This window comes from Phyllobates terribilis, unplaced genomic scaffold, assembly GCF_046119375.1.
Source record: "Phyllobates terribilis strain yellow unplaced genomic scaffold, ASM4611937v1 Scaffold_5__5_contigs__length_657084704, whole genome shotgun sequence".
NCBI lineage: Eukaryota > Metazoa > Chordata > Amphibia > Anura > Dendrobatidae > Phyllobates > Phyllobates terribilis.
In genome coordinates this window covers 76382744-76404856 of record NW_027362765.1, presented here as the reverse complement: position 1 = coordinate 76404856, position 22113 = coordinate 76382744, and the positions used below count along the sequence as shown (strand labels likewise).

The following is a 22113-nucleotide window of genomic DNA, read 5'->3' as shown; positions in this document are numbered from 1 at the left end:
TCCTGCCTGCAGTAGATGGAATGTGGCAATGGAACGCTGGCTGCGCGTGTCATAATAGGCTCTGAGCCTTTATATACCTGTGCACAGCAGCAGCCACCTTCAGTCTGCTGCTGGACAGCCAGCAGCAGCAGCAGCAGGAGAGGTATGTAATCAGGAGCCCTCCTGCTAAGGGTAGACAGCTGCTCGTTCCACCCCACCCCCCGCCTTAATTGGTTCTCCTCCCTTCCAACGGTGTTGAGGCGGGTGGGAACAGCAGGGGGTGAAGGTGCTGTGTTTAAAGAGGTGGAGTTATGCAGATCTAAAACGCGTGGATTGCAGCAGCAGCAAGCCGAAAAGTGCAGGCATGTAAGGGATCTAGAGGTTGACAACATGTCTTCTTAACGGGAGTCCAGGAGCTCATCTCCACAAATGGACTTTTTAGGATCCTTGGGTGGCTCCGTAGTTTGAAACCAATTCTGGTTATCGCTTCTCGGCCTTTTGGCTAAGATCAAGTGTAGTATCTGTTCTTATCAGTTTAATATCTGATACGTCCCCTATCTGGGGACCATATATTAAATGGATTTTTAGAACAGGGAGATGGAAAAAGAGCTTGCTCTGTCCACTCCACGCATTGACCTGGTATTGCAGTATCTCCAGGACCGGTGCACCCCTTCTTTAATGCAGTTTCTAAAATCAGAAAGAATTGAATTCAATGTTTTTTGTTCATTTTGCTTATTTGTCGGATTTTGGGATGGACTCTTTGGCTCTGCTTTTCTTCTCCTCATTGGATTTTTCATGTTCAAAGTTGCAGAAGCCAGATTACAAGCTCATTTTGGTTCAACTTCAGCAACTGTGCATTGCATTGCCATGTAATGTGATGCAATGCTATCTTTCTAGCTCTCCCTTTTTACTTCCTTTTGGATAAACAGACATATTAGGCAAGCATTTTGGAGCTTTCACCTAAATAACTACAGGTGGTGAGATAAGCTGCACAATATAATTGACCTTTCAGTATATTGTTGCACACACACCATCTATTTAGCAAATGCCCTTGTTATCAACAGCAGCCTTTTAAACTCACCTGAGCTAACAGGTATGTGCGCTGGTTACTCTGCTGCGCTTAAAATTTCTTTTTTGGTTTGCTACAATGCCTTTTCTGAAACGTTGTCTCCTTCTGCTGGAACACTGACTTCTTTCATTTAATGCCTGCAGACTATAAAAGAGAACCCAACCCAAAAAGTTTGGTTGATTAGTCTGTGGCATTCTGTTAAACTGTTGCTTATGGCGGTCTCTGTGAGCTTCTCAGCGACATTCAGCCAGCCAGGTATCCTGCCTGCAGTAGATGGAATGTGGCAATGGAACGCTGGCTGCGCGTGTCATAATAGGCTCTGAGCCTTTATATACCTGTGCACAGCAGCAGCCACCTTCAGTCTGCTGCTGGACAGCCAGCAGCAGCAGCAGCAGCAGGAGAGGTATGTAATCAGGAGCCCTCCTGCTAAGGGTAGACAGCTGCTCGTTCCACCCCACCCCCCGCCTTAATTGGTTCTCCTCCCTTACAACGGTGTTGAGGCGGGTGGGAACAGCAGGGGGTGAAGGTGCTGTGTTTAAAGAGGTGGAGTTATGCAGATCTAAAACGCGTGGATTGCAGCAGCAGCAAGCCGAAAAGTGCAGGCATGTAAGGGATCTAGAGGTTGACAACATGTCTTCTTAACGGGAGTCCAGGAGCTCATCTCCACAAATGGACTTTTTAGGATCCTTGGGTGGCTCCGTAGTTTGAAACCAATTCTGGTTATCGCTTCTCGGCCTTTTGGCTAAGATCAAGTGTAGTATCTGTTCTTATCAGTTTAATATCTGATACGTCCCCTATCTGGGGACCATATATTAAATGGATTTTTAGAACAGGGAGATGGAAAAAGAGCTTGCTCTGTCCACTCCACGCATTGACCTGGTATTGCAGTATCTCCAGGACCGGTGCACCCCTTCTTTAATGCAGTTTCTAAAATCAGAAAGAATTGAATTCAATGTTTTTTGTTCATTTTGCTTGTTTGTCGGATTTTGGGATGGACTCTTTGGCTCTGCTTTTCTTCTCCTCATTGGATTTTTCATGTTCAAAGTTGCAGAAGCCAGATTACAAGCTCATTTTGGTTCAACTTCAGCAACTGTGCATTGCATTGCCATGTAATGTGATGCAATGCTATCTTTCTAGCTCTCCCTTTTTACTTCCTTTTGGATAAACAGACATATTAGGCAAGCATTTTGGAGCTTTCACCTAAATAACTACAGGTGGTGAGATAAGCTGCACAATATAATTGACCTTTCAGTATATTGTTGCACACACACCATCTATTTAGCAAATGCCCTTGTTATCAACAGCAGCCTTTTAAACTCACCTGAGCTAACAGGTATGTGCGCTGGTTACTCTGCTGCGCTTAAAATTTCTTTTTTGGTTTGCTACAATGCCTTTTCTGAAACGTTGTCTCCTTCTGCTGGAACACTGACTTCTTTCATTTAATGCCTGCAGACTATAAAAGAGAACCCAACCCAAAAAGTTTGGTTGATTAGTCTGTGGCATTCTGTTAAACTGTTGCTTATGGCGGTCTCTGTGAGCTTCTCAGCGACATTCAGCCAGCCAGGTATCCTGCCTGCAGTAGATGGAATGTGGCAATGGAACGCTGGCTGCGCGTGTCATAATAGGCTCTGAGCCTTTATATACCTGTGCACAGCAGCAGCCACCTTCAGTCTGCTGCTGGACAGCCAGCAGCAGCAGCAGCAGCAGGAGAGGTATGTAATCAGGAGCCCTCCTGCTAAGGGTAGACAGCTGCTCGTTCCACCCCACCCCCCGCCTTAATTGGTTCTCCTCCCTTCCAACGGTGTTGAGGCGGGTGGGAACAGCAGGGGGTGAAGGTGCTGTGTTTAAAGAGGTGGAGTTATGCAGATCTAAAACGCGTGGATTGCAGCAGCAGCAAGCCGAAAAGTGCAGGCATGTAAGGGATCTAGAGGTTGACAACATGTCTTCTTAACGGGAGTCCAGGAGCTCATCTCCACAAATGGACTTTTTAGGATCCTTGGGTGGCTCCGTAGTTTGAAACCAATTCTGGTTATCGCTTCTCGGCCTTTTGGCTAAGATCAAGTGTAGTATCTGTTCTTATCAGTTTAATATCTGATACGTCCCCTATCTGGGGACCATATATTAAATGGATTTTTAGAACAGGGAGATGGAAAAAGAGCTTGCTCTGTCCACTCCACGCATTGACCTGGTATTGCAGTATCTCCAGGACCGGTGCACCCCTTCTTTAATGCAGTTTCTAAAATCAGAAAGAATTGAATTCAATGTTTTTTGTTCATTTTGCTTGTTTGTCGGATTTTGGGATGGACTCTTTGGCTCTGCTTTTCTTCTCCTCATTGGATTTTTCATGTTCAAAGTTGCAGAAGCCAGATTACAAGCTCATTTTGGTTCAACTTCAGCAACTGTGCATTGCATTGCCATGTAATGTGATGCAATGCTATCTTTCTAGCTCTCCCTTTTTACTTCCTTTTGGATAAACAGACATATTAGGCAAGCATTTTGGAGCTTTCACCTAAATAACTACAGGTGGTGAGATAAGCTGCACAATATAATTGACCTTTCAGTATATTGTTGCACACACACCATCTATTTAGCAAATGCCCTTGTTATCAACAGCAGCCTTTTAAACTCACCTGAGCTAACAGGTATGTGCGCTGGTTACTCTGCTGCGCTTAAAATTTCTTTTTTGGTTTGCTACAATGCCTTTTCTGAAACGTTGTCTCCTTCTGCTGGAACACTGACTTCTTTCATTTAATGCCTGCAGACTATAAAAGAGAACCCAACCCAAAAAGTTTGGTTGATTAGTCTGTGGCATTCTGTTAAACTGTTGCTTATGGCGGTCTCTGTGAGCTTCTCAGCGACATTCAGCCAGCCAGGTATCCTGCCTGCAGTAGATGGAATGTGGCAATGGAACGCTGGCTGCGCGTGTCATAATAGGCTCTGAGCCTTTATATACCTGTGCACAGCAGCAGCCACCTTCAGTCTGCTGCTGGACAGCCAGCAGCAGCAGCAGCAGGAGAGGTATGTAATCAGGAGCCCTCCTGCTAAGGGTAGACAGCTGCTCGTTCCACCCCACCCCCGCCTTAATTGGTTCTCCTCCCTTCCAACGGTGTTGAGGCGGGTGGGAACAGCAGGGGGTGAAGGTGCTGTGTTTAAAGAGGTGGAGTTATGCAGATCTAAAACGCGTGGATTGCAGCAGCAGCAAGTCGAAAAGTGCAGGCATGTAAGGGATCTAGAGGTTGACAACATGTCTTCTTAACGGGAGTCCAGGAGCTCATCTCCACAAATGGACTTTTTAGGATCCTTGGGTGGCTCCGTAGTTTGAAACCAATTCTGGTTATCGCTTCTCGGCCTTTTGGCTAAGATCAAGTGTAGTATCTGTTCTTATCAGTTTAATATCTGATACGTCCCCTATCTGGGGACCATATATTAAATGGATTTTTAGAACAGGGAGATGGAAAAAGAGCTTGCTCTGTCCACTCCACGCATTGACCTGGTATTGCAGTATCTCCAGGACCGGTGCACCCCTTCTTTAATGCAGTTTCTAAAATCAGAAAGAATTGAATTCAATGTTTTTTGTTCATTTTGCTTGTTTGTCGGATTTTGGGATGGACTCTTTGGCTCTGCTTTTCTTCTCCTCATTGGATTTTTCATGTTCAAAGTTGCAGAAGCCAGATTACAAGCTCATTTTGGTTCAACTTCAGCAACTGTGCATTGCATTGCCATGTAATGTGATGCAATGCTATCTTTCTAGCTCTCCCTTTTTACTTCCTTTTGGATAAACAGACATATTAGGCAAGCATTTTGGAGCTTTCACCTAAATAACTACAGGTGGTGAGATAAGCTGCACAATATAATTGACCTTTCAGTATATTGTTGCACACACACCATCTATTTAGCAAATGCCCTTGTTATCAACAGCAGCCTTTTAAACTCACCTGAGCTAACAGGTATGTGCGCTGGTTACTCTGCTGCGCTTAAAATTTCTTTTTTGGTTTGCTACAATGCCTTTTCTGAAACGTTGTCTCCTTCTGCTGGAACACTGACTTCTTTCATTTAATGCCTGCAGACTATAAAAGAGAACCCAACCCAAAAAGTTTGGTTGATTAGTCTGTGGCATTCTGTTAAACTGTTGCTTATGGCGGTCTCTGTGAGCTTCTCAGCGACATTCAGCCAGCCAGGTATCCTGCCTGCAGTAGATGGAATGTGGCAATGGAACGCTGGCTGCGCGTGTCATAATAGGCTCTGAGCCTTTATATACCTGTGCACAGCAGCAGCCACCTTCAGTCTGCTGCTGGACAGCCAGCAGCAGCAGCAGCAGCAGGAGAGGTATGTAATCAGGAGCCCTCCTGCTAAGGGTAGACAGCTGCTCGTTCCACCCCACCCCCCGCCTTAATTGGTTCTCCTCCCTTCCAACGGTGTTGAGGCGGGTGGGAACAGCAGGGGGTGAAGGTGCTGTGTTTAAAGAGGTGGAGTTATGCAGATCTAAAACGCGTGGATTGCAGCAGCAGCAAGCCGAAAAGTGCAGGCATGTAAGGGATCTAGAGGTTGACAACATGTCTTCTTAACGGGAGTCCAGGAGCTCATCTCCACAAATGGACTTTTTAGGATCCTTGGGTGGCTCCGTAGTTTGAAACCAATTCTGGTTATCGCTTCTCGGCCTTTTGGCTAAGATCAAGTGTAGTATCTGTTCTTATCAGTTTAATATCTGATACGTCCCCTATCTGGGGACCATATATTAAATGGATTTTTAGAACAGGGAGATGGAAAAAGAGCTTGCTCTGTCCACTCCACGCATTGACCTGGTATTGCAGTATCTCCAGGACCGGTGCACCCCTTCTTTAATGCAGTTTCTAAAATCAGAAAGAATTGAATTCAATGTTTTTTGTTCATTTTGCTTGTTTGTCGGATTTTGGGATGGACTCTTTGGCTCTGCTTTTCTTCTCCTCATTGGATTTTTCATGTTCAAAGTTGCAGAAGCCAGATTACAAGCTCATTTTGGTTCAACTTCAGCAACTGTGCATTGCATTGCCATGTAATGTGATGCAATGCTATCTTTCTAGCTCTCCCTTTTTACTTCCTTTTGGATAAACAGACATATTAGGCAAGCATTTTGGAGCTTTCACCTAAATAACTACAGGTGGTGAGATAAGCTGCACAATATAATTGACCTTTCAGTATATTGTTGCACACACACCATCTATTTAGCAAATGCCCTTGTTATCAACAGCAGCCTTTTAAACTCACCTGAGCTAACAGGTATGTGCGCTGGTTACTCTGCTGCGCTTAAAATTTCTTTTTTGGTTTGCTACAATGCCTTTTCTGAAACGTTGTCTCCTTCTGCTGGAACACTGACTTCTTTCATTTAATGCCTGCAGACTATAAAAGAGAACCCAACCCAAAAAGTTTGGTTGATTAGTCTGTGGCATTCTGTTAAACTGTTGCTTATGGCGGTCTCTGTGAGCTTCTCAGCGACATTCAGCCAGCCAGGTATCCTGCCTGCAGTAGATGGAATGTGGCAATGGAACGCTGGCTGCGCGTGTCATAATAGGCTCTGAGCCTTTATATACCTGTGCACAGCAGCAGCCACCTTCAGTCTGCTGCTGGACAGCCAGCAGCAGCAGCAGCAGGAGAGGTATGTAATCAGGAGCCCTCCTGCTAAGGGTAGACAGCTGCTCGTTCCATCCCACCCCCCGCCTTAATTGGTTCTCCTCCCTTCCAACGGTGTTGAGGCGGGTGGGAACAGCAGGGGGTGAAGGTGCTGTGTTTAAAGAGGTGGAGTTATGCAGATCTAAAACACGTGGATTGCAGCAGCAGCAAGCCGAAAAGTGCAGGCATGTAAGGGATCTAGAGGTTGACAACATGTCTTCTTAACGGGAGTCCAGGAGCTCATCTCCACAAATGGACTTTTTAGGATCCTTGGGTGGCTCCGTAGTTTGAAACCAATTCTGGTTATCGCTTCTCGGCCTTTTGGCTAAGATCAAGTGTAGTATCTGTTCTTATCAGTTTAATATCTGATACGTCCCCTATCTGGGGACCATATATTAAATGGATTTTTAGAACAGGGAGATGGAAAAAGAGCTTGCTCTGTCCACTCCACGCATTGACCTGGTATTGCAGTATCTCCAGGACCGGTGCACCCCTTCTTTAATGCAGTTTCTAAAATCAGAAAGAATTGAATTCAATGTTTTTTGTTCATTTTGCTTGTTTGTCGGATTTTGGGATGGACTCTTTGGCTCTGCTTTTCTTCTCCTCATTGGATTTTTCATGTTCAAAGTTGCAGAAGCCAGATTACAAGCTCATTTTGGTTCAACTTCAGCAACTGTGCATTGCATTGCCATGTAATGTGATGCAATGCTATCTTTCTAGCTCTCCCTTTTTACTTCCTTTTGGATAAACAGACATATTAGGCAAGCATTTTGGAGCTTTCACCTAAATAACTACAGGTGGTGAGATAAGCTGCACAATATAATTGACCTTTCAGTATATTGTTGCACACACACCATCTATTTAGCAAATGCCCTTGTTATCAACAGCAGCCTTTTAAACTCACCTGAGCTAACAGGTATGTGCGCTGGTTACTCTGCTGCGCTTAAAATTTCTTTTTTGGTTTGCTACAATGCCTTTTCTGAAACGTTGTCTCCTTCTGCTGGAACACTGTCTTCTTTCATTTAATGCCTGCAGACTATAAAAGAGAACCCAACCCAAAAAGTTTGGTTGATTAGTCTGTGGCATTCTGTTAAACTGTTGCTTATGGCGGTCTCTGTGAGCTTCTCAGCGACATTCAGCCAGCCAGGTATCCTGCCTGCAGTAGATGGAATGTGGCAATGGAACGCTGGCTGCGCGTGTCATAATAGGCTCTGAGCCTTTATATACCTGTGCACAGCAGCAGCCACCTTCAGTCTGCTGCTGGACAGCCAGCAGCAGCAGCAGCAGGAGAGGTATGTAATCAGGAGCCCTCCTGCTAAGGGTAGACAGCTGCTCGTTCCACCCCACCCCCCGCCTTAATTGGTTCTCCTCCCTTCCAACGGTGTTGAGGCGGGTGGGAACAGCAGGGGGTGAAGGTGCTGTGTTTAAAGAGGTGGAGTTATGCAGATCTAAAACGCGTGGATTGCAGCAGCAGCAAGCCGAAAAGTGCAGGCATGTAAGGGATCTAGAGGTTGACAACATGTCTTCTTAACGGGAGTCCAGGAGCTCATCTCCACAAATGGACTTTTTAGGATCCTTGGGTGGCTCCGTAGTTTGAAACCAATTCTGGTTATCGCTTCTCGGCCTTTTGGCTAAGATCAAGTGTAGTATCTGTTCTTATCAGTTTAATATCTGATACGTCCCCTATCTGGGGACCATATATTAAATGGATTTTTAGAACAGGGAGATGGAAAAAGAGCTTGCTCTGTCCACTCCACGCATTGACCTGGTATTGCAGTATCTCCAGGACCGGTGCACCCCTTCTTTAATGCAGTTTCTAAAATCAGAAAGAATTGAATTCAATGTTTTTTGTTCATTTTGCTTGTTTGTCGGATTTTGGGATGGACTCTTTGGCTCTGCTTTTCTTCTCCTCATTGGATTTTTCATGTTCAAAGTTGCAGAAGCCAGATTACAAGCACATTTTGGTTCAACTTCAGCAACTGTGCATTGCATTGCCATGTAATGTGATGCAATGCTATCTTTCTAGCTCTCCCTTTTTACTTCCTTTTGGATAAACAGACATATTAGGCAAGCATTTTGGAGCTTTCACCTAAATAACTACAGGTGGTGAGATAAGCTGCACAATATAATTGACCTTTCAGTATATTGTTGCACACACACCATCTATTTAGCAAATGCCCTTGTTATCAACAGCAGCCTTTTAAACTCACCTGAGCTAACAGGTATGTGCGCTGGTTACTCTGCTGCGCTTAAAATTTCTTTTTTGGTTTGCTACAATGCCTTTTCTGAAACGTTGTCTCCTTCTGCTGGAACACTGACTTCTTTCATTTAATGCCTGCAGACTATAAAAGAGAACCCAACCCAAAAAGTTTGGTTGATTAGTCTGTGGCATTCTGTTAAACTGTTGCTTATGGCGGTCTCTGTGAGCTTCTCAGCGACATTCAGCCAGCCAGGTATCCTGCCTGCAGTAGATGGAATGTGGCAATGGAACGCTGGCTGCGCGTGTCATAATAGGCTCTGAGCCTTTATATACCTGTGCACAGCAGCAGCCACCTTCAGTCTGCTGCTGGACAGCCAGCAGCAGCAGCAGCAGGAGAGGTATGTAATCAGGAGCCCTCCTGCTAAGGGTAGACAGCTGCTCGTTCCACCCCACCCCCCGCCTTAATTGGTTCTCCTCCCTTCCAACGGTGTTGAGGCGGGTGGGAACAGCAGGGGGTGAAGGTGCTGTGTTTAAAGAGGTGGAGTTATGCAGATCTAAAACGCGTGGATTGCAGCAGCAGCAAGCCGAAAAGTGCAGGCATGTAAGGGATCTAGAGGTTGACAACATGTCTTCTTAACGGGAGTCCAGGAGCTCATCTCCACAAATGGACTTTTTAGGATCCTTGGGTGGCTCCGTAGTTTGAAACCAATTCTGGTTATCGCTTCTCGGCCTTTTGGCTAAGATCAAGTGTAGTATCTGTTCTTATCAGTTTAATATCTGATACGTCCCCTATCTGGGGACCATATATTAAATGGATTTTTAGAACAGGGAGATGGAAAAAGAGCTTGCTCTGTCCACTCCACGCATTGACCTGGTATTGCAGTATCTCCAGGACCGGTGCACCCCTTCTTTAATGCAGTTTCTAAAATCAGAAAGAATTGAATTCAATGTTTTTTGTTCATTTTGCTTGTTTGTCGGATTTTGGGATGGACTCTTTGGCTCTGCTTTTCTTCTCCTCATTGGATTTTTCATGTTCAAAGTTGCAGAAGCCAGATTACAAGCACATTTTGGTTCAACTTCAGCAACTGTGCATTGCATTGCCATGTAATGTGATGCAATGCTATCTTTCTAGCTCTCCCTTTTTACTTCCTTTTGGATAAACAGACATATTAGGCAAGCATTTTGGAGCTTTCACCTAAATAACTACAGGTGGTGAGATAAGCTGCACAATATAATTGACCTTTCAGTATATTGTTGCACACACACCATCTATTTAGCAAATGCCCTTGTTATCAACAGCAGCCTTTTAAACTCACCTGAGCTAACAGGTATGTGCGCTGGTTACTCTGCTGCGCTTAAAATTTCTTTTTTGGTTTGCTACAATGCCTTTTCTGAAACGTTGTCTCCTTCTGCTGGAACACTGACTTCTTTCATTTAATGCCTGCAGACTATAAAAGAGAACCCAACCCAAAAAGTTTGGTTGATTAGTCTGTGGCATTCTGTTAAACTGTTGCTTATGGCGGTCTCTGTGAGCTTCTCAGCGACATTCAGCCAGCCAGGTATCCTGCCTGCAGTAGATGGAATGTGGCAATGGAACGCTGGCTGCGCGTGTCATAATAGGCTCTGAGCCTTTATATACCTGTGCACAGCAGCAGCCACCTTCAGTCTGCTGCTGGACAGCCAGCAGCAGCAGCAGCAGGAGAGGTATGTAATCAGGAGCCCTCCTGCTAAGGGTAGACAGCTGCTCGTTCCACCCCACCCCCCGCCTTAATTGGTTCTCCTCCCTTCCAACGGTGTTGAGGCGGGTGGGAACAGCAGGGGGTGAAGGTGCTGTGTTTAAAGAGGTGGAGTTATGCAGATCTAAAACGCGTGGATTGCAGCAGCAGCAAGCCGAAAAGTGCAGGCATGTAAGGGATCTAGAGGTTGACAACATGTCTTCTTAACGGGAGTCCAGGAGCTCATCTCCACAAATGGACTTTTTAGGATCCTTGGGTGGCTCCGTAGTTTGAAACCAATTCTGGTTATCGCTTCTCGGCCTTTTGGCTAAGATCAAGTGTAGTATCTGTTCTTATCAGTTTAATATCTGATACGTCCCCTATCTGGGGACCATATATTAAATGGATTTTTAGAACAGGGAGATGGAAAAAGAGCTTGCTCTGTCCACTCCACGCATTGACCTGGTATTGCAGTATCTCCAGGACCGGTGCACCCCTTCTTTAATGCAGTTTCTAAAATCAGAAAGAATTGAATTCAATGTTTTTTGTTCATTTTGCTTGTTTGTCGGATTTTGGGATGGACTCTTTGGCTCTGCTTTTCTTCTCCTCATTGGATTTTTCATGTTCAAAGTTGCAGAAGCCAGATTACAAGCTCATTTTGGTTCAACTTCAGCAACTGTGCATTGCATTGCCATGTAATGTGATGCAATGCTATCTTTCTAGCTCTCCCTTTTTACTTCCTTTTGGATAAACCGACATATTAGGCAAGCATTTTGGAGCTTTCACCTAAATAACTACAGGTGGTGAGATAAGCTGCACAATATAATTGACCTTTCAGTATATTGTTGCACACACACCATCTATTTAGCAAATGCCCTTGTTATCAACAGCAGCCTTTTAAACTCACCTGAGCTAACAGGTATGTGCGCTGGTTACTCTGCTGCGCTTAAAATTTCTTTTTTGGTTTGCTACAATGCCTTTTCTGAAACGTTGTCTCCTTCTGCTGGAACACTGACTTCTTTCATTTAATGCCTGCAGACTATAAAAGAGAACCCAACCCAAAAAGTTTGGTTGATTAGTCTGTGGCATTCTGTTAAACTTTTGCTTATGGCGGTCTCTGTGAGCTTCTCAGCGACATTCAGCCAGCCAGGTATCCTGCCTGCAGTAGATGGAATGTGGCAATGGAACGCTGGCTGCGCGTGTCATAATAGGCTCTGAGCCTTTATATACCTGTGCACAGCAGCAGCCACCTTCAGTCTGCTGCTGGACAGCCAGCAGCAGCAGCAGCAGGAGAGGTATGTAATCAGGAGCCCTCCTGCTAAGGGTAGACAGCTGCTCGTTCCACCCCACCCCCCGCCTTAATTGGTTCTCCTCCCTTCCAACGGTGTTGAGGCGGGTGGGAACAGCAGGGGGTGAAGGTGCTGTGTTTAAAGAGGTGGAGTTATGCAGATCTAAAACGCGTGGATTGCAGCAGCAGCAAGCCGAAAAGTGCAGGCATGTAAGGGATCTAGAGGTTGACAACATGTCTTCTTAACGGGAGTCCAGGAGCTCATCTCCACAAATGGACTTTTTAGGATCCTTGGGTGGCTCCGTAGTTTGAAACCAATTCTGGTTATCGCTTCTCGGCCTTTTGGCTAAGATCAAGTGTAGTATCTGTTCTTATCAGTTTAATATCTGATACGTCCCCTATCTGGGGACCATATATTAAATGGATTTTTAGAACAGGGAGATGGAAAAAGAGCTTGCTCTGTCCACTCCACGCATTGACCTGGTATTGCAGTATCTCCAGGACCGGTGCACCCCTTCTTTAATGCAGTTTCTAAAATCAGAAAGAATTGAATTCAATGTTTTTTGTTCATTTTGCTTGTTTGTCGGATTTTGGGATGGACTCTTTGGCTCTGCTTTTCTTCTCCTCATTGGATTTTTCATGTTCAAAGTTGCAGAAGCCAGATTACAAGCTCATTTTGGTTCAACTTCAGCAACTGTGCATTGCATTGCCATGTAATGTGATGCAATGCTATCTTTCTAGCTCTCCCTTTTTACTTCCTTTTGGATAAACAGACATATTAGGCAAGCATTTTGGAGCTTTCACCTAAATAACTACAGGTGGTGAGATAAGCTGCACAATATAATTGACCTTTCAGTATATTGTTGCACACACACCATCTATTTAGCAAATGCCCTTGTTATCAACAGCAGCCTTTTAAACTCACCTGAGCTAACAGGTATGTGCGCTGGTTACTCTGCTGCGCTTAAAATTTCTTTTTTGGTTTGCTACAATGCCTTTTCTGAAACGTTGTCTCCTTCTGCTGGAACACTGACTTCTTTCATTTAATGCCTGCAGACTATAAAAGAGAACCCAACCCAAAAAGTTTGGTTGATTAGTCTGTGGCATTCTGTTAAACTGTTGCTTATGGCGGTCTCTGTGAGCTTCTCAGCGACATTCAGCCAGCCAGGTATCCTGCCTGCAGTAGATGGAATGTGGCAATGGAACGCTGGCTGCGCGTGTCATAATAGGCTCTGAGCCTTTATATACCTGTGCACAGCAGCAGCCACCTTCAGTCTGCTGCTGGACAGCCAGCAGCAGCAGCAGCAGGAGAGGTATGTAATCAGGAGCCCTCCTGCTAAGGGTAGACAGCTGCTCGTTCCACCCCACCCCCCGCCTTAATTGGTTCTCCTCCCTTCCAACGGTGTTGAGGCAGGTGGGAACAGCAGGGGGTGAAGGTGCTGTGTTTAAAGAGGTGGAGTTATGCAGATCTAAAACGCGTGGATTGCAGCAGCAGCAAGCCGAAAAGTGCAGGCATGTAAGGGATCTAGAGGTTGACAACATGTCTTCTTAACGGGAGTCCAGGAGCTCATCTCCACAAATGGACTTTTTAGGATCCTTGGGTGGCTCCGTAGTTTGAAACCAATTCTGGTTATCGCTTCTCGGCCTTTTGGCTAAGATCAAGTGTAGTATCTGTTCTTATCAGTTTAATATCTCATACGTCCCCTATCTGGGGACCATATATTAAATGGATTTTTAGAACAGGGAGATGGAAAAAGAGCTTGCTCTGTCCACTCCACGCATTGACCTGGTATTGCAGTATCTCCAGGACCGGTGCACCCCTTCTTTAATGCAGTTTCTAAAATCAGAAAGAATTGAATTCAATGTTTTTTGTTCATTTTGCTTGTTTGTCGGATTTTGGGATGGACTCTTTGGCTCTGCTTTTCTTCTCCTCATTGGATTTTTCATGTTCAAAGTTGCAGAAGCCAGATTACAAGCTCATTTTGGTTCAACTTCAGCAACTGTGCATTGCATTGCCATGTAATGTGATGCAATGCTATCTTTCTAGCTCTTCCTTTTTACTTCCTTTTGGATAAACAGACATATTAGGCAAGCATTTTGGAGCTTTCACCTAAATAACTACAGGTGGTGAGATAAGCTGCACAATATAATTGACCTTTCAGTATATTGTTGCACACACACCATCTATTTAGCAAATGCCCTTGTTATCAACAGCAGCCTTTTAAACTCACCTGAGCTAACAGGTATGTGCGCTGGTTACTCTGCTGCGCTTAAAATTTCTTTTTTGGTTTGCTACAATGCCTTTTCTGAAACGTTGTCTCCTTCTGCTGGAACACTGACTTCTTTCATTTAATGCCTGCAGACTATAAAAGAGAACCCAACCCAAAAAGTTTGGTTGATTAGTCTGTGGCATTCTGTTAAACTGTTGCTTATGGCGGTCTCTGTGAGCTTCTCAGCGACATTCAGCCAGCCAGGTATCCTGCCTGCAGTAGATGGAATGTGGCAATGGAACGCTGGCTGCGCGTGTCATAATAGGCTCTGAGCCTTTATATACCTGTGCACAGCAGCAGCCACCTTCAGTCTGCTGCTGGACAGCCAGCAGCAGCAGCAGCAGGAGAGGTATGTAATCAGGAGCCCTCCTGCTAAGGGTAGACAGCTGCTCGTTCCACCCCACCCCCCGCCTTAATTGGTTCTCCTCCCTTCCAACGGTGTTGAGGCGGGTGGGAACAGCAGGGGGTGAAGGTGCTGTGTTTAAAGAGGTGGAGTTATGCAGATCTAAAACGCGTGGATTGCAGCAGCAGCAAGCCGAAAAGTGCAGGCATGTAAGGGATCTAGAGGTTGACAACATGTCTTCTTAACGGGAGTCCAGGAGCTCATCTCCACAAATGGACTTTTTAGGATCCTTGGGTGGCTCCGTAGTTTGAAACCAATTCTGGTTATCGCTTCTCGGCCTTTTGGCTAAGATCAAGTGTAGTATCTGTTCTTATCAGTTTAATATCTGATACGTCCCCTATCTGGGGACCATATATTAAATGGATTTTTAGAACAGGGAGATGGAAAAAGAGCTTGCTCTGTCCACTCCACGCATTGACCTGGTATTGCAGTATCTCCAGGACCGGTGCACCCCTTCTTTAATGCAGTTTCTAAAATCAGAAAGAATTGAATTCAATGTTTTTTGTTCATTTTGCTTGTTTGTCGGATTTTGGGATGGACTCTTTGGCTCTGCTTTTCTTCTCCTCATTGGATTTTTCATGTTCAAAGTTGCAGAAGCCAGATTACAAGCTCATTTTGGTTCAACTTCAGCAACTGTGCATTGCATTGCCATGTAATGTGATGCAATGCTATCTTTCTAGCTCTTCCTTTTTACTTCCTTTTGGATAAACAGACATATTAGGCAAGCATTTTGGAGCTTTCACCTAAATAACTACAGGTGGTGAGATAAGCTGCACAATATAATTGACCTTTCAGTATATTGTTGCACACACACCATCTATTTAGCAAATGCCCTTGTTATCAACAGCAGCCTTTTAAACTCACCTGAGCTAACAGGTATGTGCGCTGGTTACTCTGCTGCGCTTAAAATTTCTTTTTTGGTTTGCTACAATGCCTTTTCTGAAACGTTGTCTCCTTCTGCTGGAACACTGACTTCTTTCATTTAATGCCTGCAGACTATAAAAGAGAACCCAACCCAAAAAGTTTGGTTGATTAGTCTGTGGCATTCTGTTAAACTGTTGCTTATGGCGGTCTCTGTGAGCTTCTCAGCGACATTCAGCCAGCCAGGTATCCTGCCTGCAGTAGATGGAATGTGGCAATGGAACGCTGGCTGCGCGTGTCATAATAGGCTCTGAGCCTTTATATACCTGTGCACAGCAGCAGCCACCTTCAGTCTGCTGCTGGACAGCCAGCAGCAGCAGCAGCAGGAGAGGTATGTAATCAGGAGCCCTCCTGCTAAGGGTAGACAGCTGCTCGTTCCACCCCACCCCCCGCCTTAATTGGTTCTCCTCCCTTCCAACGGTGTTGAGGCGGGTGGGAACAGCAGGGGGTGAAGGTGCTGTGTTTAAAGAGGTGGAGTTATGCAGATCTAAAACGCGTGGATTGCAGCAGCAGCAAGCCGAAAAGTGCAGGCATGTAAGGGATCTAGAGGTTGACAACATGTCTTCTTAACGGGAGTCCAGGAGCTCATCTCCACAAATGGACTTTTTAGGATCCTTGGGTGGCTCCGTAGTTTGAAACCAATTCTGGTTATCGCTTCTCGGCCTTTTGGCTAAGATCAAGTGTAGTATCTGTTCTTATCAGTTTAATATCTGATACGTCCCCTATCTGGGGACCATATATTAAATGGATTTTTAGAACAGGGAGATGGAAAAAGAGCTTGCTCTGTCCACTCCACGCATTGACCTGGTATTGCAGTATCTCCAGGACCGGTGCACCCCTTCTTTAATGCAGTTTCTAAAATCAGAAAGAATTGAATTCAATGTTTTTTGTTCATTTTGCTTGTTTGTCGGATTTTGGGATGGACTCTTTGGCTCTGCTTTTCTTCTCCTCATTGGATTTTTCATGTTCAAAGTTGCAGAAGCCAGATTACAAGCTCATTTTGGTTCAACTTCAGCAACTGTGCATTGCATTGCCATGTAATGTGATGCAATGCTATCTTTCTAGCTCTCCCTTTTTACTTCCTTTTGGATAAACAGACATATTAGGCAAGCATTTTGGAGCTTTCACCTAAATAACTACAGGTGGTGAGATAAGCTGCACAATATAATTGACCTTTCAGTATATTGTTGCACACACACCATCTATTTAGCAAATGCCCTTGTTATCAACAGCAGCCTTTTAAACTCACCTGAGCTAACAGGTATGTGCGCTGGTTACTCTGCTGCGCTTAAAATTTCTTTTTTGGTTTGCTACAATGCCTTTTCTGAAACGTTGTCTCCTTCTGCTGGAACACTGACTTCTTTCATTTAATGCCTGCAGACTATAAAAGAGAACCCAACCCAAAAAGTTTGGTTGATTAGTCTGTGGCATTCTGTTAAACTGTTGCTTATGGCGGTCTCTGTGAGCTTCTCAGCGACATTCAGCCAGCCAGGTATCCTGCCTGCAGTAGATGGAATGTGGCAATGGAACGCTGGCTGCGCGTGTCATAATAGGCTCTGAGCCTTTATATACCTGTGCACAGCAGCAGCCACCTTCAGTCTGCTGCTGGACAGCCAGCAGCAGCAGCAGCAGGAGAGGTATGTAATCAGGAGCCCTCCTGCTAAGGGTAGACAGCTGCTCGTTCCACCCCACCCCCCGCCTTAATTGGTTCTCCTCCCTTCCAACGGTGTTGAGGCGGGTGGGAACAGCAGGGGGTGAAGGTGCTGTGTTTAAAGAGGTGGAGTTATGCAGATCTAAAACGCGTGGATTGCAGCAGCAGCAAGCCGAAAAGTGCAGGCATGTAAGGGATCTAGAGGTTGACAACATGTCTTCTTAACGGGAGTCCAGGAGCTCATCTCCACAAATGGACTTTTTAGGATCCTTGGGTGGCTCCGTAGTTTGAAACCAATTCTGGTTATCTCTTCTCGGCCTTTTGGCTAAGATCAAGTGTAGTATCTGTTCTTATCAGTTTAATATCTGATACGTCCCCTATCTGGGGACCATATATTAAATGGATTTTTAGAACAGGGAGATGGAAAAAGAGCTTGCTCTGTCCACTCCACGCATTGACCTGGTATTGCAGTATCTCCAGGACCGGTGCACCCCTTCTTTAATGCAGTTTCTAAAATCAGAAAGAATTGAATTCAATGTTTTTTGTTCATTTTGCTTGTTTGTCGGATTTTGGGATGGACTCTTTGGCTCTGCTTTTCTTCTCCTCATTGGATTTTTCATGTTCAAAGTTGCAGAAGCCAGATTACAAGCTCATTTTGGTTCAACTTCAGCAACTGTGCATTGCATTGCCATGTAATGTGATGCAATGCTATCTTTCTAGCTCTCCCTTTTTACTTCCTTTTGGATAAACAGACATGTTAGGCAAGCATTTTGGAGCTTTCACCTAAATAACTACAGGTGGTGAGATAAGCTGCACAATATAATTGACCTTTCAGTATATTGTTGCACACACACCATCTATTTAGCAAATGCCCTTGTTATCAACAGCAGCCTTTTAAACTCACCTGAGCTAACAGGTATGTGCGCTGGTTACTCTGCTGCGCTTAAAATTTCTTTTTTGGTTTGCTACAATGCCTTTTCTGAAACGTTGTCTCCTTCTGCTGGAACACTGACTTCTTTCATTTAATGCCTGCAGACTATAAAAGAGAACCCAACCCAAAAAGTTTGGTTGATTAGTCTGTGGCATTCTGTTAAACTGTTGCTTATGGCGGTCTCTGTGAGCTTCTCAGCGACATTCAGCCAGCCAGGTATCCTGCCTGCAGTAGATGGAATGTGGCAATGGAACGCTGGCTGCGCGTGTCATAATAGGCTCTGAGCCTTTATATACCTGTGCACAGCAGCAGCCACCTTCAGTCTGCTGCTGGACAGCCAGCAGCAGCAGCAGCAGGAGAGGTATGTAATCAGGAGCCCTCCTGCTAAGGGTAGACAGCTGCTCGTTCCACCCCACCCCCCGCCTTAATTGGTTCTCCTCCCTTCCAACGGTGTTGAGGCGGGTGGGAACAGCAGGGGGTGAAGGTGCTGTGTTTAAAGAGGTGGAGTTATGCAGATCTAAAACGCGTGGATTGCAGCAGCAGCAAGCCGAAAAGTGCAGGCATGTAAGGGATCTAGAGGTTGACAACATGTCTTCTTAACGGGAGTCCAGGAGCTCATCTCCACAAATGGACTTTTTAGGATCCTTGGGTGGCTCCGTAGTTTGAAACCAATTCTGGTTATCGCTTCTCGGCCTTTTGGCTAAGATCAAGTGTAGTATCTGTTCTTATCAGTTTAATATCTGATACGTCCCCTATCTGGGGACCATATATTAAATGGATTTTTAGAACAGGGAGATGGAAAAAGAGCTTGCTCTGTCCACTCCACGCATTGACCTGGTATTGCAGTATCTCCAGGACCGGTGCACCCCTTCTTTAATGCAGTTTCTAAAATCAGAAAGAATTGAATTCAATGTTTTTTGTTCATTTTGCTTGTTTGTCGGATTTTGGGATGGACTCTTTGGCTCTGCTTTTCTTCTCCTCATTGGATTTTTCATGTTCAAAGTTGCAGAAGCCAGATTACAAGCTCATTTTGGTTCAACTTCAGCAACTGTGCATTGCATTGCCATGTAATGTGATGCAATGCTATCTTTCTAGCTCTCCCTTTTTACTTCCTTTTGGATAAACAGACATATTAGGCAAGCATTTTGGAGCTTTCACCTAAATAACTACAGGTGGTGAGATAAGCTGCACAATATAATTGACCTTTCAGTATATTGTTGCACACACACCATCTATTTAGCAAATGCCCTTGTTATCAACAGCAGCCTTTTAAACTCACCTGAGCTAACAGGTATGTGCGCTGGTTACTCTGCTGCGCTTAAAATTTCTTTTTTGGTTTGCTACAATGCCTTTTCTGAAACGTTGTCTCCTTCTGCTGGAACACTGACTTCTTTCATTTAATGCCTGCAGACTATAAAAGAGAACCCAACCCAAAAAGTTTGGTTGATTAGTCTGTGGCATTCTGTTAAACTGTTGCTTATGGCGGTCTCTGTGAGCTTCTCAGCGACATTCAGCCAGCCAGGTATCCTGCCTGCAGTAGATGGAATGTGGCAATGGAACGCTGGCTGCGCGTGTCATAATAGGCTCTGAGCCTTTATATACCTGTGCACAGCAGCAGCCACCTTCAGTCTGCTGCTGGACAGCCAGCAGCAGCAGCAGCAGGAGAGGTATGTAATCAGGAGCCCTCCTGCTAAGGGTAGACAGCTGCTCGTTCCACCCCACCCCCCGCCTTAATTGGTTCTCCTCCCTTCCAACGGTGTTGAGGCGGGTGGGAACAGCAGGGGGTGAAGGTGCTGTGTTTAAAGAGGTGGAGTTATGCAGATCTAAAACGCGTGGATTGCAGCAGCAGCAAGCCGAAAAGTGCAGGCATGTAAGGGATCTAGAGGTTGACAACATGTCTTCTTAACGGGAGTCCAGGAGCTCATCTCCACAAATGGACTTTTTAGGATCCTTGGGTGGCTCCGTAGTTTGAAACCAATTCTGGTTATCGCTTCTCGGCCTTTTGGCTAAGATCAAGTGTAGTATCTGTTCTTATCAGTTTAATATCTGATACGTCCCCTATCTGGGGACCATATATTAAATGGATTTTTAGAACAGGGAGATGGAAAAAGAGCTTGCTCTGTCCACTCCACGCATTGACCTGGTATTGCAGTATCTCCAGGACCGGTGCACCCCTTCTTTAATGCAGTTTCTAAAATCAGAAAGAATTGAATTCAATGTTTTTTGTTCATTTTGCTTGTTTGTCGGATTTTGGGATGGACTCTTTGGCTCTGCTTTTCTTCTCCTCATTGGATTTTTCATGTTCAAAGTTGCAGAAGCCAGATTACAAGCTCATTTTGGTTCAACTTCAGCAACTGTGCATTGCATTGCCATGTAATGTGATGCAATGCTATCTTTCTAGCTCTCCCTTTTTACTTCCTTTTGGATAAACAGACATATTAGGCAAGCATTTTGGAGCTTTCACCTAAATAACTACAGGTGGTGAGATAAGCTGCACAATATAATTGACCTTTCAGTATATTGTTGCACACACACCATCTATTTAGCAAATGCCCTTGTTATCAACAGCAGCCTTTTAAACTCACCTGAGCTAACAGGTATGTGCGCTGGTTACTCTGCTGCGCTTAAAATTTCTTTTTTGGTTTGCTACAATGCCTTTTCTGAAACGTTGTCTCCTTCTGCTGGAACACTGACTTCTTTCATTTAATGCCTGCAGACTATAAAAGAGAACCCAACCCAAAAAGTTTGGTTGATTAGTCTGTGGCATTCTGTTAAACTGTTGCTTATGGCGGTCTCTGTGAGCTTCTCAGCGACATTCAGCCAGCCAGGTATCCTGCCTGCAGTAGATGGAATGTGGCAATGGAACGCTGGCTGCGCGTGTCATAATAGGCTCTGAGCCTTTATATACCTGTGCACAGCAGCAGCCACCTTCAGTCTGCTGCTGGACAGCCAGCAGCAGCAGCAGCAGGAGAGGTATGTAATCAGGAGCCCTCCTGCTAAGGGTAGACAGCTGCTCGTTCCACCCCACCCCCCGCCTTAATTGGTTCTCCTCCCTTCCAACGGTGTTGAGGCGGGTGGGAACAGCAGGGGGTGAAGGTGCTGTGTTTAAAGAGGTGGAGTTATGCAGATCTAAAACGCGTGGATTGCAGCAGCAGCAAGCCGAAAAGTGCAGGCATGTAAGGGATCTAGAGGTTGACAACATGTCTTCTTAACGGGAGTCCAGGAGCTCATCTCCACAAATGGACTTTTTAGGATCCTTGGGTGGCTCCGTAGTTTGAAACCAATTCTGGTTATCGCTTCTCGGCCTTTTGGCTAAGATCAAGTGTAGTATCTGTTCTTATCAGTTTAATATCTGATACGTCCCCTATCTGGGGACCATATATTAAATGGATTTTTAGAACAGGGAGATGGAAAAAGAGCTTGCTCTGTCCACTCCACGCATTGACCTGGTATTGCAGTATCTCCAGGACCGGTGCACCCCTTCTTTAATGCAGTTTCTAAAATCAGAAAGAATTGAATTCAATGTTTTTTGTTCATTTTGCTTGTTTGTCGGATTTTGGGATGGACTCTTTGGCTCTGCTTTTCTTCTCCTCATTGGATTTTTCATGTTCAAAGTTGCAGAAGCCAGATTACAAGCTCATTTTGGTTCAACTTCAGCAACTGTGCATTGCATTGCCATGTAATGTGATGCAATGCTATCTTTCTAGCTCTCCCTTTTTACTTCCTTTTGGATAAACAGACATATTAGGCAAGCATTTTGGAGCTTTCACCTAAATAACTACAGGTGGTGAGATAAGCTGCACAATATAATTGACCTTTCAGTATATTGTTGCACACACACCATCTATTTAGCAAATGCCCTTGTTATCAACAGCAGCCTTTTAAACTCACCTGAGCTAACAGGTATGTGCGCTGGTTACTCTGCTGCGCTTAAAATTTCTTTTTTGGTTTGCTACAATGCCTTTTCTGAAACGTTGTCTCCTTCTGCTGGAACACTGACTTCTTTCATTTAATGCCTGCAGACTATAAAAGAGAACCCA

General features: G+C 44.9%; 17 non-coding genes across 17 annotated transcripts; all 17 read left to right on the top strand.

Annotated features, from left to right (window-relative positions):
* Positions 1-461: 461 nt before the first annotated feature.
* LOC141149506 (U2 spliceosomal RNA) lies at positions 462-652 on the top strand. Its single transcript, XR_012245799.1, has one exon. It is a non-coding gene; the product is annotated as a U2 spliceosomal RNA (small nuclear RNA).
* A 1118-nt stretch (positions 653-1770) lies between these two features.
* LOC141149494 (U2 spliceosomal RNA) lies at positions 1771-1961 on the top strand. The gene has a single exon (XR_012245788.1). It is a non-coding gene; the product is annotated as a U2 spliceosomal RNA (small nuclear RNA).
* A 1118-nt stretch (positions 1962-3079) lies between these two features.
* On the top strand, positions 3080-3270 carry LOC141149483 (U2 spliceosomal RNA). Its single transcript, XR_012245777.1, has one exon. It is a non-coding gene; the product is annotated as a U2 spliceosomal RNA (small nuclear RNA).
* A 1114-nt stretch (positions 3271-4384) lies between these two features.
* LOC141149471 (U2 spliceosomal RNA) lies at positions 4385-4575 on the top strand. Its single transcript, XR_012245766.1, has one exon. It is a non-coding gene; the product is annotated as a U2 spliceosomal RNA (small nuclear RNA).
* A 1118-nt stretch (positions 4576-5693) lies between these two features.
* LOC141149459 (U2 spliceosomal RNA) lies at positions 5694-5884 on the top strand. Its single transcript, XR_012245755.1, has one exon. It is a non-coding gene; the product is annotated as a U2 spliceosomal RNA (small nuclear RNA).
* A 1115-nt stretch (positions 5885-6999) lies between these two features.
* On the top strand, positions 7000-7190 carry LOC141149447 (U2 spliceosomal RNA). The gene has a single exon (XR_012245744.1). It is a non-coding gene; the product is annotated as a U2 spliceosomal RNA (small nuclear RNA).
* A 1115-nt stretch (positions 7191-8305) lies between these two features.
* Positions 8306-8496, top strand: LOC141149436 (U2 spliceosomal RNA). The gene has a single exon (XR_012245733.1). It is a non-coding gene; the product is annotated as a U2 spliceosomal RNA (small nuclear RNA).
* Positions 8497-9611: 1115 nt separating this feature from the next.
* LOC141149424 (U2 spliceosomal RNA) lies at positions 9612-9802 on the top strand. Its single transcript, XR_012245722.1, has one exon. It is a non-coding gene; the product is annotated as a U2 spliceosomal RNA (small nuclear RNA).
* Positions 9803-10917: 1115 nt separating this feature from the next.
* On the top strand, positions 10918-11108 carry LOC141149411 (U2 spliceosomal RNA). Its single transcript, XR_012245710.1, has one exon. It is a non-coding gene; the product is annotated as a U2 spliceosomal RNA (small nuclear RNA).
* A 1115-nt stretch (positions 11109-12223) lies between these two features.
* Positions 12224-12414, top strand: LOC141149400 (U2 spliceosomal RNA). The gene has a single exon (XR_012245699.1). It is a non-coding gene; the product is annotated as a U2 spliceosomal RNA (small nuclear RNA).
* A 1115-nt stretch (positions 12415-13529) lies between these two features.
* LOC141150081 (U2 spliceosomal RNA) lies at positions 13530-13720 on the top strand. The gene has a single exon (XR_012246351.1). It is a non-coding gene; the product is annotated as a U2 spliceosomal RNA (small nuclear RNA).
* Positions 13721-14835: 1115 nt separating this feature from the next.
* On the top strand, positions 14836-15026 carry LOC141149389 (U2 spliceosomal RNA). The gene has a single exon (XR_012245688.1). It is a non-coding gene; the product is annotated as a U2 spliceosomal RNA (small nuclear RNA).
* A 1115-nt stretch (positions 15027-16141) lies between these two features.
* Positions 16142-16332, top strand: LOC141149378 (U2 spliceosomal RNA). Its single transcript, XR_012245677.1, has one exon. It is a non-coding gene; the product is annotated as a U2 spliceosomal RNA (small nuclear RNA).
* A 1115-nt stretch (positions 16333-17447) lies between these two features.
* Positions 17448-17638, top strand: LOC141149430 (U2 spliceosomal RNA). Its single transcript, XR_012245728.1, has one exon. It is a non-coding gene; the product is annotated as a U2 spliceosomal RNA (small nuclear RNA).
* Positions 17639-18753: 1115 nt separating this feature from the next.
* On the top strand, positions 18754-18944 carry LOC141149367 (U2 spliceosomal RNA). The gene has a single exon (XR_012245666.1). It is a non-coding gene; the product is annotated as a U2 spliceosomal RNA (small nuclear RNA).
* Positions 18945-20059: 1115 nt separating this feature from the next.
* Positions 20060-20250, top strand: LOC141149355 (U2 spliceosomal RNA). Its single transcript, XR_012245655.1, has one exon. It is a non-coding gene; the product is annotated as a U2 spliceosomal RNA (small nuclear RNA).
* Positions 20251-21365: 1115 nt separating this feature from the next.
* LOC141149344 (U2 spliceosomal RNA) lies at positions 21366-21556 on the top strand. The gene has a single exon (XR_012245644.1). It is a non-coding gene; the product is annotated as a U2 spliceosomal RNA (small nuclear RNA).
* Positions 21557-22113: the final 557 nt, after the last annotated feature.